General features: G+C 45.4%; 1 long non-coding RNA gene across 1 annotated transcript; it reads right to left on the bottom strand.

Annotated features, from left to right (window-relative positions):
- Window positions 1-4,462: 4,462 nt before the first annotated feature.
- Window positions 4,463-8,065, bottom strand: LOC121018302 (uncharacterized). Its single transcript, XR_005785122.1, has 3 exons — window positions 7,946-8,065; window positions 6,331-6,711; window positions 4,463-4,740 (listed from the first exon to the last, which is right to left on the bottom strand). It is a non-coding gene; the product is annotated as an uncharacterized LOC121018302 (long non-coding RNA).
- Between the last annotated feature and the right edge of the window lie 7,868 nt (window positions 8,066-15,933).

A 15,933-nucleotide genomic window follows, 5' to 3' on the forward strand; every position in this document is an offset into this window, starting at 1 on the left:
AATGCAGGCTGACTTGCCCTGAGGACACCACACACCCTGTGCCCCTCTCCAGTCATGGTTTCTCATCCTCCACACCCAGTCCTAGGGCCGGAAGGTGTTGCTGTTCTTGTTCCCAAACAATAGTCCCACAATATGGTTTCTCTGCCATTCAGCAACACTGTTCTTGGGATTCCCCGCCATGTTGCCATCATCTTCCAGCCGCCATCACTACCCCTCATCCACTGAACGTGTGGGCACCTGCCTATCCCCTTCCTTTCCATTGTCATCCCTGCTTTCAGCCTGACTGACTCCAGTATCTGTGGATGGCTCATCCAACACCATGGCCCCATCCATTTCTTTCTTTCCTTTCCAGTTAAGCTCCTCCAAAACGTTGTCCTCTTTCCTCCCCCCGCCCTTTCCCCTATGCCATTCCACATACAATGCCGGCCCCGTATGCCACCAAATCAGCTCCAGTTTGGGTCACCAGAGACCCCCATGTCCTGAAATCCAAGGGACGTCTACCCAGTCTCATCTCACTTGCTGTCAAGAAGCAGCTGACCCTGTTGACCATTTGCACCTTCTGGAAACACCCTTCCCTTGGCCTTAAAGACAAAATATTCTCCTGGTTTCTTCGCTGGTTTCCCCATACGCTCTTCAGGTCTACCCTTCTCATTCTCACCATCAAGTTCTGATGTCCCTCCCCCCTCTCTCTACAATCTCTTCCTAGGTGATTACATCCTTACCCATAGCTTCAGCTCTCTGTGGAGAACATGGACGTTTCTATCTCCACCCTCAACCTCTTCTCTGAATTCCTGGTCCTTAGAACCAACTCTTGACTTGATATTTCCATATAGAAATCTCAAAGACAACTTGAACTCAACAGGCCCCAAGCCAAACCCCCTCTCCCTGATAGCCCGATCCTCTTGGTATTATTCTCTGTCTTAGAAAACAGCACCACTGATCACCTCCTTGCACAAGCCAGAAACCTAACGGTCATGCTTGTCAGCTCCTTATCTCACACATCCTATCTTCAATTAATCACCAAGGTCTTTCATTTCCCTTGTCAAAGCTTTTCCAAATCTATCTACTGATCTTGATCTCCAACTCAATGCCCTAGTTCAAGTCAGCATGACCGCTGGCAAAGACTATTGCTATAGTTTGGGCTATCCCATATTTCATCTGAGTGTCTCCAATCATCTTCACAGAGCACCCAACAGGCATCTTTGTGAAGTGGTCATCGACACTGCTTAAAACCCATGGTGACTTTTCTTTGTTTTAGGACAATGACAAAAATCATGAACAGGGCCTGCAGCCTGCAGGCTTCCTTTCATTTTTCCCTTCATCTCATTCATTCTCTCCCTCTAGCCCCTCTAGCCTTCTTTCCCTTTCCTATTCTCCCTTGTTCCCCTTTGCCCCAGGGCCTTTGCATAGCCCTTGCCTCTGCCTGGAATATTCTCCATACCCTTGGCTTAGTTAACTTCCGCTTATGCTTCACATATCAGTGCAGGCATCACTTCCTTGGGGAAATTTTCCCTGACCTTCCAACAAGGGAAAATTTCCCTTTAATAAAGTCTCATAACCCCATGTATATACTTCTTCATGGCACTAACAGCAGTAGACCATTATATGTGTCATGATTGGAGTTGTGGCTTTCTCCCCCACCTACAATAGGCTGGGGGGGGGGGGGGGGGGGGAGGAATCATGTCTGATTTTGATCAACATTAAAGCTCTAGCCCATAATATAGAACATGAGCACCTAATTTGAAATAACAGCTTTAATCACTATTTTTATAGCCTTATTCTTTTTTTTCTTTTTTTTCAATATATGAAATTTATTGTCAAATTGGTTTCCATACAACACCCAGTTTTATAGCCTTATTCTTTTGCATAGCAGTTATAACCACTTGCCGCATATGTGTTTGTTTCTCATTTAAGCTCCACAAGGGCAGAGAGTGTGTTGGTATCTTATGCCTAGCACCTGACACCGTGCCCGGCAGGTGGTAGTCACTCCACAGGTATTTTTGCATAAACACTAAGTGCTTAATACATGTTCGTTGAAAGAATAAATACATTTTGCACAATAACAAAATAACCACCCTCCTCGGCAACAGTAGCATTCAGTTAGCCCATCTAGCTATTACGTTCTTCCATGCCAACATTTTTCCATCAATAAACCCATTACACAAAGTTATGACAATAACTGCCAAGCTTACCCAAATAACGACCTCATCCTAATTCAGATATACATTAAGCATGATATCAGTAACTTGTTCATTTCCTCATCTACCTTTAAAATAATCGACTTGCCTCCAGAGGAGGAACTTCAAGCAATGATAAATATCCCAACCATGATTGCAGAGAATTCTTTTTAAGTAACTCTTGAGTCATTGCTTGTCTCCTCTAGGCTCAGGGTTCTCCTTTTCATAGGCACTGCCAAAGTGCCCTTCCTAAGGGTTTTACTAATATTCACAGCCACTGGTGAAAATGGAAATGCTCACGTCCGCCAGCAAAGAATGGGTTTTCAAAGAACAAAATAGGGCCACAGTGAGGGTGGACGGAAGAGGGTCGAACACAGAGGTGGGAAAGCCAGACATCTAGGAGCTGAAATCCTAGAGGAGACCAATGATATCTGTCTTTATGTCTTGTGCCCCAGTCGGGCGGTGGAAAGAGAGGCTCAGGATAATACCCCCACCTTCCCAGACTTTCCAAAAGCTTTACCTTGCGGCCTCCTTCGGTGGTGGTTGAAGAAATCTTGGTCGCTTGCGCCACCTGCTGTCCGGATTGGGGAGGGGCTTCCCGACGTCAATGCCTCTGGATTTTTGTTTCAAGCAAATTCTACCCAGTTTTCTCCCTTCGCGCGACTTTTTTCTTTCCTCCGACAGCACACCTCCTAAGACAAGGAGAGTCACAAAAGCATGGCTTGGGAGGTCGCCTTTGGGGCAACGGGGGCTCAGAGCTTCCGCCGTTGTTCTTCTTTCTGGCAATGTTTTTAGGTAATGGTTTCAATTCGGCATGCTGTCAGGCTCAGAGCAGGCCCTGCAGAAACAAAGATGAACGAGATGTGATTTTTCTCCCCAGGGATGGCACAGTCTGTGGGACTGTCAGACAGGAAAACAAATGCCAACGTCATGGTAGAGGAAATACAGACCGGAGGGAAACGTGAAGTGCCCCCGTGGAATCCGTGGTTGACCTGCGCTCGGAGGGAGGGGCGGGCTCTCACAGGTGCGAAAGATGACTGTTTCAGGCGGACGAAACTGGCAAATAGGAAAAGTAGGGAAGCCAAAGCATCTGCGGCCTCTTCGGGGAGCGGCAAGAAGTTGGTAACTAACCGTTTGTTACAGCTCCTTCCAGGCTTCCCGAGAGGCATTTTGATGTGTGTATTTGTGGATGGATATCTGTGTGTGTGTCTATGATTTCCTTTCACTTCTATACACATTGTATTCTCGACCTCTCTCCATGTGGGTGAATCAAGACCTACCCCACCCTTTCACCCTCTGCACAGCGTTGCGTTGTGTTGACGGATCATATCCGTCTTCCGTGAACACAGGAGGCTGTTTGCTGGTTTTCACCTTGTAGGTCTATGTTTTTGAGCATATGCTGGGATTTCCCAGAAGGGAAGTTCCTGAGTCAAAGGGTAACTACACTTAGACTTTCATCTGATATTACTTAAGGACCTTTTAAAAAGTTTCTAGCAACTGATCCTCCTTTTAGAGTAGCTGAAATAAGTCACGTAAGCTGGTGAGTCCTTCAAATTTGTCCCTGTCTGGCTTGATCCATGTGCCTGTTTTGCTGCCCAAAATAGTGCTCCTGACAATAATCCTCCAGGCATGGAGTGATCTGCTCTTCGCGTAGCCATAGCCACAACCTTGTAACACTGCCCTGTCCACATTGCCGCGGGTAGTCAGAAGCAGAACTAGAACTCAGGCCTCCAGAATGCGGAAGCTCTTCCTACTACTCTGTTGCTAGGCAACGTTTCTCCCCGTGGATTCTTGTGCCAATGCTACTTGTTGCCATGGTACTGCCGGGACAAGGAGTGGTACATTGCAATTAAGCAGTGAGCTAGAATCCCAGCTCCCAGCAGAAAAGGGTCATTATGCACCCATGTATGGGTGGACAGACGGGGTCAGTGGGATGGAACTGGCAGGTTGTCATGTGCGTTTCAAGAGGGGCAGCACCTCTGTCCACTTGAAACCACATATGCCCCGGGGATGCGTGGGCAGGAGGGCTGTGTTGTCACAAATCGGCATCCAAGTTCAGCGTGTGCCTTCTCTACTCATCCTGGAAGGAATGGGGGTGTCATTTGTCAGCAGGGCCATCGTGGAGTTGGACCTGAGTTCAAATCTTGTCTCTGCCACTTTCCTGTAAGTTACCTACATTTTCTGATTCTCAGTTTCCTCATCTGAATGGAGAGTCATGCCCACCTCATAAGGTTCTATACGTGGATTGAACGAGATAAGGGACGCCAATCACTTAGACAAATGTCCAACATTCACTACCATTTATTAAGCGCTCAGTACTTGCAGCTAATGTTAGTATTGTTATTTTTATTATCCGCCCACCCATTCCTCTTTGGATGCTTTGCAGTAAGCAAAGGAACTCCAAAACATCTCTAGTATTCTATCACTCAACCTTGAGGTGAAGGATTACGAAAGCTCGTCATGTTCTTGTCTTTAAGAACACCAATAAACAGGTTTTCAAAAGATTTGATGTAGTGAAGTTCTGGGCCTCAGAAATGCGTTATCTGCCCCAGGAATGAGTCATCTGTAGTAGGAGGAAACGTGAAACTGTTTTTCAAAGACGACACAATGGAAATTGCACAATTCAAATGACTGCAATTGCCTTTTCAGCTGAATCCAAGGAAATTTTTTCTCTAATTCATTCACTTGACTTTTTGAACGCCTATTATGTCAGGCTCCATGCAAAGGGTGGAAAGATGAATAGAACATGGCCCTTGCCCCAGGGAGCTCGCGGATTAGCAGGGGAGACAGGCATTTAAAATAATTACAGCAATGTGATAGCTGCCGTAATGGGGTCTGTGGCTGGTGTTGTGGGGATACAGAGCAGGAAGTCCTTACTGGGCTGGGCTGGGCTGGGGGAGTTTCAGGAAACCCTTCGCAGAGCTGGAACTAGCTGAGCAGGCAGACAAGGGGCAAAGGCACTCCGCTGGGGGAAATGAAGGGGAAGAAGGAGAGGGAGTGGTGTATTCAGATGGGGGCACAGGGTGCATGCGGAGTGGGCTGGGGACAGATGAAACAGGCGAGTGTCTGCACCCCATGCCTCCGCAACGGCCAGGCCTGGCCCTGCACCACAGGACTCACGCCCCCTACAAGCCCTCCCTGCCCACTCCCCTTCTTGCAGGGCTCACGGCTTCAGGCCTGAGCCTCCTGTTCCAACCCCTGCTGGTGCAAACCCTGGTAAGCACAGAACCTAATTCTGGTTTTGCCCCGGTCACAAAATGAATGTCACCCTGAAGCAGCCAGGAGGCTCATTTGGGTCGTGAATAGCACTGATTGCCTTTCTGAGGCTGTGCCTTGGGGACCCAGTTTAGCTCGCAGACCTTTGATGTAGGAAAGGCCTCACCTGAAAAGGTGAGGCGGAGCAAATGCCTCTGCTGGCCTGTCATTGACCCGGGAGGAAGAGACACAGGCCATCCACACATGTGGTTTCCACGGCGTCCCAGCTGTACCTGCGATTTTTTTGTTGTTACACCTCTGGTTAGGAGGTGAGTACCAAGCCGCCTTTCATTTCTCCTGGGACATTGAATCAGCCGGCTACCCCTCCACAGAGTTCTCCCTGCTGGCCCAGGGCTCTTCCTTGGAGTGGCACTGTCTTCTCTGTGGGTGTCGTTCCAGGGAGGATTATGGACACATCCACAATGAACTGTCCCAGACAGCCGAGGAGCACCGAGTGCCCGGGTGTGGCTGCTGGTCTGGTCCGCCATCTGGACGCCTCACTGAATGAATCCACCCTGGCAGGGCCGGGCTGGGGACTACACGACTCACGGGATGCCGTGCCCATGGACTAGGGTGTGCCTGTCACCTGCTGGAGTGGTGTGATATAGTCCCTCCAACCCAAGGTCTGGGCCACGCTCCCATCGAGGCCGAGGAGGGACACATGTGTGTGCCTGTGGGCAGAGTGGGGAGGGGAGCATAGGAATATGGCAGGGCCACATACGCCCTCCTGGTGGCGCCTGTGAAGTCAGCGGAAGGCTTTGGGACACCAAGGACTGTGTTGAGCAGACTTCATGCTCTAACATCTGCATTTCCAGCCCACTAGGGATTGCTTTCCAATTCTGTTTGAGTCTGGATGGACTCAGGGCGTGACGTTTATCACAGTCATCTTTGTACTTACCCTCAGCTGGATGGAGGCTCGGTTCTTGTCTCCTTCCTAGAGCTCCCGGTCTAGAATAAGATAAAATGAACTTAGGAACCATCCCTCCCTCACGATGTACAGAAATGCATCATCCGGCCAGTAACCTATTATTTTTTTCCTGAACGTTATTACGGGAAAGTGTTAGTGAACACGAATCTCCCATTGTCTTCTGCGTCGGAAAGCCCCCTGTCAGGCAAATGTACGTGGGGAGGTGAAAAGAGAATCAGAAGTCCTGTTGTACAAACTAGAAGATCAGTGAAATGTCTGAAGTGGCTCTTCTGCTTGCCTGCTGTGGGGTCGTGGGCAAATTGTGAGTCTCCATTTTCTCAAGTGGGTCTGATGGTAGTGCCTATCTTAAGGCTGTTTCCAAAATTAATGAGATGAAACACATATAAAATACATGGCACTTTATCTTGTATAAGTCAGCTCTCAGGAATATTAGCTATGATGTTATTGTTTTACTTCTATGGACCAAGCATCTGGGCATTTCTAAGAAGGGAATCAAAAATAAACCCAATCTTGGGCAGTGGCCATCATGGCTAAGCCCAATCGGGGCTATGCACTGACCAACCGTATATATCCCCATCCCCATCTCTGAGTTTTATTTTATTTAATTAATTATTTTTTAAAAATATATGAAATTTATTGTCAAATTGGTTTCCATACAACACCCAGTGCTCATCCCAAAAGATGCCCTCTTCAATACCCATCACCCACCCTCCCCTCCTTCCCACCCCCCCAACAGCCCTCAGTTTATTCTCAGTTTTTAAGAGTCTCTTATGCTTTGGCTCTCTCCCACTCTAACCTCTCTCTTTTTGTTTTTTCTTCCCCTCCCCCATGGGTTTCTGTTAAGTTTCTCAGGATCCACCTAAGAGTGAAAACATATGGTATCTGTCTTTCTCTGTATGGCTTATTTCACTTAGCATCACACTCTCCAGCTCCATCCACGTTGCTACAAAGGGCCAGATTTCATTCTTTCTCATTGCCACGTAGTACTCCATTGTGTATATAAGCCACAATTTCTTTATCCATTCATCAGTTGATGGACATTTAGGCTCTTTCCATAATTTGGCTACTGTTGAGATTGCTGCTATAAACTGTTATGCCCAGAATTCGTGATCCCCAAAGACCACTCGGGAGCCGAGTCCGATGCAAAAGCAAAGAGTCTTTATTCGAGCTAGCTCGAGCTCAATCCCCTACCTGCACCGACGCAGCGGTGAGATACCAGGGAAAGAGAGCGAGTTTCAAAAGGACAAAGGTTTTATTGGGGCCTGGGGGCAGTTGGTGAGGTAATGGCTGTGGCCTCAGCCGATTGGCTGGGGAAGGGTCCTGGGGAAGGATCCGAGTCCTGTTAGGCAGGTGAGGGGGGGTTACTCAAAGGGAGGAGGTGTGGTCAAGGTGAAGGACACAGAACAAGATGGAGTCGGCCGGCGTAGGCCCGCCCTTTCATAAACATTGGGGTACAAGTGCCCCTATGGCCATCTCTGATTTTTCAAAGCACAGATTCACATGAATAACCAGTTTTTCAAATAAAGCCAGAGTCATTGTGGTTGACCTCTCTCAACCGTCTGAGAGACAATGGGTCAGACCAAACCTTGCTCTTCCATTCAAGTCCTGAGCTGTTGTAAGTGACCCTGTGGTGACTGAACGGCTGGGGTGGGTCCACAGAAGACATCTGTCTTTACTTCACTCTTTTCTGCAGGAGACAGCCCAACAGCTGTGGAAGCTCTGACCATAAGTTTACCGCTGCCCTCATAGGAGGGAAGGAGGATGGGCAGGTACACCCTATTTCCTGTCTGAGATCTAAGCAAAAGGCTTTTATTTTAAGACCTTGAAGGTCAAGAAAGTTTTCTTTGAACTACTCTTGGGTTGGAGGCGTTGGAGGTGGTTCCTCTTACTTCCAGGACAGTTTTGCCAGATCGTCTATTGGCCGCTAACCACCCTTCTCCATTTTAGCTACTCTACCCTGTACTGAGAGGGCTGGAAGTCTAGGTGCTAGAATATTCCAGAATCTCTTGCCAGGGTTCTGTGTCAGATTCCACTCATCAGAGGTACTTGCGCAAGATTTGGAATGTGGGAAGTCGGTGGAAGCCGTTGTTCCCTGGTAGTAATGCAGGCAGGCGTGGCTTTGCAGATGTGAGGCATTTCAGAGATCCAGGTTTTCCTCTGGGGATCGCCGACCCTGGGGCTGCAGCCAGCTGGATCATTGCTGGTTTCCTCTGCCTGCTGTGATTTCCTGCTTCTGAGACCCAGAAGGAAGTCTCAGAGCCAGCCACAGCTTTCCCTGACTTTTGTTTCCTCAGCCTCTTTCAAGTGTTCAGCAAGCATCAAATTCTCTGGGCTGAGAATCCCTTTTGCTGAAAATATCTAGGGAGGTATTTCTATTTCCCGGACCAATAGAAAGTGGCTAGCTTGAGGGGCACCTGGGCAGTCCGTTGAGCGTCCGACTTCAGCTCGGGTCATGATCTCACGGTTCGTGAGTTCGAGCCCCGCATCGGGCTCTGTGCCGACAACTCGGAGCCGGGAGCCCGCTTCAGATTTTGCGTCGCCCTCTCTCTCTGCCCCTCCCCTGCTCGCGCTCTGTCTCTCTCTCAAAAGTAAATAACAAACATTAAAAAAATATATATTAGAAAGTGGCTAGCTTGAAAAGTCTTATTGGCTGGACTGAGAACTTAGAACTTTGTCTTTTTCCTGCATGATTGAGTGTTGGCTGAAATAGTTCAGGCAAATGAGTGATCCTTGAGTTTTTTTTTTTTTTTTTCTGCCCCAATGACCTACAACTGGGCTTGATTTCCAGGAAGTAAAACAAGAGACAGTAGGTCTCTCTGCCCAAGGATCTATTCTCATGCTTCCTATCAGTTCGAAACATCTTTTAAATATGTAAATACTTACTGGGAAACTAATGGTCCATGAGTTACTTTGATTTGATAATCACCTCAACCAACCCATCACTAATATCGTTTTGGGAGAGAGCTTAATTTAATTTTATGCGTAAATGCCATTATAAATGCATTAGCAGTTACAGAAATGAAAGAAAAAGCATACCCATATTTCAAGCATCCTGACAAATCAAGTTGTTTTGATTTTCTTGTTCGTGCTTGCCTTATCCACACGCGTATGTAGTTTTACGTATTACTATCGTGCTAACTATTGTGAAAACACAATTTATGATCTGCTTTTTTGCACTTAACAGTGCGTTAATAAAACTTCCATCCTGTTATACAGACTTCCTAATTGTCATGTTTAATTACTTCATAATCTTTAGCCGAGTGAAGTGATCATAATTTACTAACCTTTTCCCCCATGGCTGAATATTTAGGCAGGTTCTAATTAGTTTGTTAGCATGCTGACTGCTTCAGTGAACATCTTTTTGCTTCTGTTGATTAATCTTCTCAGGATAAATTCCCACGAGTAGAGTTTCTAGGCCAGGAAGCCTAATTTACACGTCTGGAATGGATTTCCACTCTCGTGTCACCTCATCGCCCTAGTTTTTATGCCTGATTAGTTACCTGAATGGGCTAGAAGGAAAACAGGAGAAGGAGTCGGAGAGCCTGGAGTTCTAAAGGCAAGCTGAAACTTGGGGAGCGACTCCAGGATCGGGAGAGACACAGACGTTGTAACCGCAGTCTCTGAATTAGTCAGAAGCAGTGACAAATAGCTCCAAACTTTTTACATAAGGAATGGGTTTATTTGGCAGGGGGAGGCACCCCCAGAGTTACTCAGGCTACTCATTCAGAAGGTGGCACCCGGCCTGGGTGGTCAGCGTCTTCTCTGGGCAGCCAGCAGACGGAGCAAGAGAGTGAGTGGCAGGTAGGGAAGTGTTTAGGGGTCAGGCCTGTGAAGCGGTTCTCCTTTCTGCTCACCTTCCCTGGTGCAGGTCCCAAGGCCTCCCTTAACTGCAAGGCAGGCTGGGAAATGTAGTTTTGGTTGTATGCCCAGGAGGCAAAGGGGAATGTGGACATCAGTTACACAAACCGTCTCCGCAGGAGTCTTTTTCGAAGGTTAGCCAATCAAGCCTGAGGACAGGAAACACTTTGCACACGCTTTGCATGCAGAGTAATGCAAATAGAACGTCCTGTCCAGAGGCTGCCAGGTCCTTTTATGAATAAATTGCTTTTATCCTCATTCTTCTTAAATTGTATGTCATTATGTCTTTTAACTCCAGTATAGTTAACATACCGTTGTATTCGTTTCAGGTGTACAATACAGTGATTCGACACTTCCACACATCACCCGTGTTCATCACAACAAGTGCCCTCCTTAATCCCCATCACCTATCTCACCCATCCCCCCCCACCTCTCTTCTGTGACCACCGGTTTGTTCTCTATAGTTAAGAGTCTGTTTCTTGATTTGCTTCCCTCTCTCTTTTTTTTCTATGCTTGTTTGTTTTGTTTCTTAAATTCTTCACATGAGTGAAATCACATGGTATTTGTCTTTCTCTGACTGACTTATTTCACTTAACGTAACATACTCCAGCACCATCCACGTTGTTGCAAATGGCGAGATATCATTCTTTTTCATGGCCGAGTAATATTCCTGTGTGTGTGTGTGTGTGTGTGTGTGTGTGTTCCATTGTGTGTGTGTGTATGCGTGTGTGTGTATCACATCTTCTTTATTCATTCAGCTATTGCTAGACATGGGTTGCTTCCATATCTTGGCTCTTGTAAATAATGCTATAATAAACACAGGTGTGCATAATATATCCTATGTTTTGTATTTTGTGGATAAAATTAGTGTTTTGGATTTTGTGGATAAATACCCAGTAATGCAATTACTGGATCATTGGCTAGTTCCATTTTTTAAAATTTATTTATTTTTTTGTTTTTTAGTTTAGAGAGAAAGAGCAGGGAAAAGGGGCAGAGGGAGAAAGAGAGAAAAGCCCAGGCAGGTTCCACGCTCAGCTCAGAGCCGGATGCAGGGCTCAATCCCATGACCCTGGGCTCATGACCTGAGCCAAAATCAAGAGTTAGATGCTCAACCGATTGAGCGACCCAGGTGCCCCTATTTTTAAGTTTTTGAGGAGCCTCCATAGTCTCCACAGTGGCTGCATCAGTTTGCATTCCTACCAATAATGCACAAGGCTTCCTTTTTCTCCACATCCTCACCGACACTTGTTGTTTCTTGAGTTTTTTATTTTAGCCATTCTGACGGGTGATATCTCAGTGAAGTTTTGATTTGCATTTCCCTGATGATGAGTGAGGTCGAGCATTTTTTCATGTGTCCGTGGTACATCGGGATCCCTTCTTTGGAGAAATGTCTGTTCATGGCTTTTGTCCATTTTTTAATTGGATTATTTGTTTTTTGGCCGTTGAGCTGCATAAGGTTTTTCATATACTTTGGATACTAGCCTTTTATTAGATATGTCATTTGCAAATTTCTCCTATTTGGTAGTTTGCCTTTTAGTTTTGTTGGTTGTTTCCTTTGCCGGGCAAAAGCTTTTTATTTTGATGTAGTCCCACTAGTTTATTTTTGCTTTTGTTTCCCTTGCCTCAGGAGACATATCCAGAAAAACGTTGCTCTAGCCGATGTCAGAGAAATTACCGCCTGAGCTCTTGTCTAGGATTTTTATGGTTTCAGGTCTCACACTGAGGTCTTCAATCCATTTTGAATTTATGTCTGTGTCTGGCATAAGAAAGTGGTCCAGTTTCATTCTTTTGCGTAGCTGTCCAGTTTTCCCAGCACCATTTGTTGAGGACGTTGCCTTTTCCCCATGGCGTGTTCTTGTCTCCTTTGCCAACAGATGCTGGCTGCAGGATCACACAGTCTCTGGGATTTCCCCCTGCCCGGAGTCAACACAGGAAGAGGAACAAAGGAGTCACTTTTTTGCTTTTTCCTGGATTTCAGGGGAAGCAGACACTAATAATACTACTCGCTAACGTCCCACTTGGTTTTCTTTTCCTCTCTACAGCCTGGTTCCTTCAGTTCTTAAGCTTAATAGGGTCTTTCTGGCTCCAGGTCTTTGGTCCCATTTTTCCAGTGTCCTGATCTCAGATCTTCCTTCCTTATTTTTTCTTTTCTTTTTAAAAAAAAAAAAATTTTTTTTTAACGTTTATTTATTTTTGAGACAGAGAGAGACAGAGCATGAACGGGGGAGGGGCAGAGAGAGAGGGAGACACAGAATCTGAAACAGGCTCCAGGCTCTGAGCCGTCAGCCCAGAGCCCGACGCGGGGCTCGAACTCACATACGGCGAGATCGTGACCTGAGCCGAAGTTGGACGCTTAACCGACTGAGCCACCCAGGCGCCCCTCTTCCTTCCTTATTTATTGGATGTTTATTATGTGCTGGCCATTGTGTTAGTTTACAAATGTAGTGGGAAGAAAAAAAATATTGGTGTAGTTTGAGTTTGTCAACCTAAAAAGAGGACAGAAACCCATGAAGGGGTGAACACTCTGTTAGGGACACACCTTAGTGGATATTTTTGGCTATAAATGCAGAAGCTTCTCATAGCAGAATCAAACAGCAAGAGCTTTAACAACAAACAAAAAGTGGGAGGGGAAAGGGGAGGGGGAAGGAGAGAGAAAGAGAGAGAGGATTGCTCTATGGAAAGAGTTTTAGGAGAATTTGGAGCTGTCTTCTGGTAGGTCCTCAAGAAGATACTGGAGATAAATGTTTCAGTCCTGGCTGTGCTTTAATTTTTTTTTTTATGTGTATTTATTTTTGAGAGAGACAGAGACAGAGATAGAGACGGAGCGTGAGTGAGGTGGGTGCAGAGAGAGAGGGAGACACAGAATCCGAAGCAGGCTCCAGGCTCCGAGCTGTCAGCACAGAGCCCTATCTGGGCCTTGGACCCATGAGCTGTGAGATCATGACCTGTGCTGGAGTTGGATACCCCGTGACTGAGCCACCCAGGTGTCCCTAGTCCTGGCTGTGGTTTAAAATTACATGGGGGACTGTGACTGTTCAGACTTTAAAAAAATAAATTAAAAAACTCGAAACCTAGCACACTTATAGAAAACTATACAAATTATGTATGTATACAGTCTGATGGATTTTCACAAAGTACGCATACCTGTGTACTCACTCAGATAAAGAAAGTAAATATTCCCAGTATCCAGAAGTCACCTTCATGTCCCTTCTGGAAAAACCCTACTTCTCCAAGGTGGCCACTAGCCCCATTTCCAACACCATAGTTTAGTTTTGCCTGCTTTTGAATTTTATAAAAGTGGAAAAATAAAGCGTACACTTTCTTGTTGGAGTTCTCTTTCTCAACATTATTTTTGTGCGATTCGGCCACGTTGATACAAGTGGCATTTTTATTCACGTAGAGCATGAATATAGCAGGCGTGTATAGTATGGATTTTCTTCAATATTTTTGTCCATTATTAATGGACATTTGTGGTGTTTCCAGCGTTGGCTAGTTTTTGTATTGTCGTTTTGAGCATTCTTTTTTCAAATGTTTAATGGCAAAAATTAACAACACAAAAACATAAGGTGTTGGAGAGGATGTGGAGAAAGGGGAACCCTCTTGCGCTGTTGCTGGGAATGCAAACTGGTGCAGCCACTCTTGGAAACAGCATGGAGGTTTCTCAAAAAAACAAAAATAGGGGCGCCTGGTGGCTCAGTTGGTTGAGCGTCCAACTTCAGCTCAGGTTATGATCTCACAGACCATGGGTTCGAGCCCCGCATCAGACTCTGTGCTGACGGCTCAGAGCCTGGAGCCTGCTTCGGATTCTGTGTCTCCCTCTCTCTCTGCTCCTCCCCCACTCATGCTCTGTCTCTCTCTGTCTCAAAAATAAATAAACGTTAAAAAAAAAAATAGAACTACCTTATGATCCAGCAATTGCACTATTAGGTATTTACCCAAAGGATACAAAATACAGATTTGAAAGGCTATGTGCACCCTGATGTTTATAGCAGTATTTTCAACAATAGCCAAAATAGAAGAGGTCCCAAATGTCCATTGACTGATGAATGGATAAAGAAGATGTGGTATATTTTTATGGTGTGATAATACCCAGGCATCAAAAAGAATGAAATATTGCCATTTGCAAAGACACGGACGGAGCTAGAATGTATTACGCTAAGCGAAATAAGTCAGTCAGGAAAAGACAAATACTATATGATTTCAGTCATATGTGGAGTTTAAGAAACAAAAGAGATGAACATATGGGAAGGCGAGAAAAAAGAGAAGAGAGGGAAACAAACCACAAGAGACTCTTAATGACAGAGAACAAACTGGGGGTTGATAGAGGGGGGTGGGTGGTTAATGGGCTAGGTGGGTGATAGGTACTAAGGAGGGCACTTGTGACGAGCACTGGGTGTTGTATGTAAGTGATGAATCACTGAATTCTACTCCTGAAACCAGTATTGCACTGTATGTTAACAAAAATTTAAATTAAAAAAATGTTTAAACTGTGGAAAAAATATATATCACAAAAATTGCCATGGTAACCACTTTTAACTGTATAATTTAGTGGCATTAATTACAGTCACTATTCACTTCCAGAACAATCTTTATAACAACTTTATTGAGATTAATTCACATACCATACAATGAACCTATTTAAATTGTAAAACTCAGTGGTTTTTTAGTATATTCACAGAGCATCCTTACAATCAATTTTAGAACATTTTCATCACCCCAAAAAGCAGTCACCCTCCATTTATGCCTATCACCCCCTCTCCCCACGCACATATCAGCCCTAGGCAACCACTAACCTACTTTCCTTCTCTCTAGATATATACATTTTCCTATTCTGGACATTTCATATAAATAGAATCATATATTATTAGGTCTTTTGTGACTGACTTCTTTCACTTGGCATAACATTCTTAGAGTTCATCCATTTTATAGCATATAACTTTTTATTGCTAAATCATATTCAGTTGTATGGATATAAACATTTTAAGTATTCATTCATCAGTTGATGGACATTTTACAGATGCAAATGATAAGATCCTGAAAGTCAATTTGTTTCATAACAATAGATTTAAAAAAGAATAATCCCAGGGCACATGGGTGGCTCAGTGGGTTAAGCATCTGACTCACAGTTTGTGAGTCCAAGCCCCACGCTGGGCTCTCTGCTGTCAGCACAGAGCCTGCTTCAGATCCTCTGTCCCCCTCTCTTCTGCTCTTCCCCTGCTCGTGATCTCTCTCTCTCTCTCTCTCTCTCTCTCTCTCTCTCGATAAATAAATAAATAAATAAATAAATATTTAAAAAATAAAAAGAATAATCCCTCCCCCAACACAGTCATACCTATCCCCAGGGACCTGAAGAGAGAGAGCACATTTGGAAGAAGTAGGGTTTGGGGTGCTTTGAAGACTAGACTTGGAGCCATGCAAAGAGCTGTGGTTTCTTCAGTGAAAAATGGCCAATCCTGGATCTGTGGCCACCATCAGGGAGTTGGGTGGAAGCCCAGCCAGTGTCTCCAGGTGTCCCCCTTATCCTTTGCTATTGACATAAGCTTGTTCCATCAACCATGCTATGGAGCCTCAGCAAATATTCTCCATGCAAGCAAGGAGCTTCTTGAATGTCACCCAAGAAAGGATGTCTGCCCATGAAACAACCCTGCTGACCACCATCCTAATGGTCCCACATGGACACAACCCTGGTGCCTATAGGTCTTTTTTTTTTTTTTT

Source organism: Herpailurus yagouaroundi, unplaced genomic scaffold (assembly GCF_014898765.1).
Source record: "Herpailurus yagouaroundi ecotype Mexico unplaced genomic scaffold, PumYag 218, whole genome shotgun sequence".
Taxonomy (NCBI): Eukaryota; Metazoa; Chordata; class Mammalia; order Carnivora; family Felidae; genus Herpailurus; species Herpailurus yagouaroundi.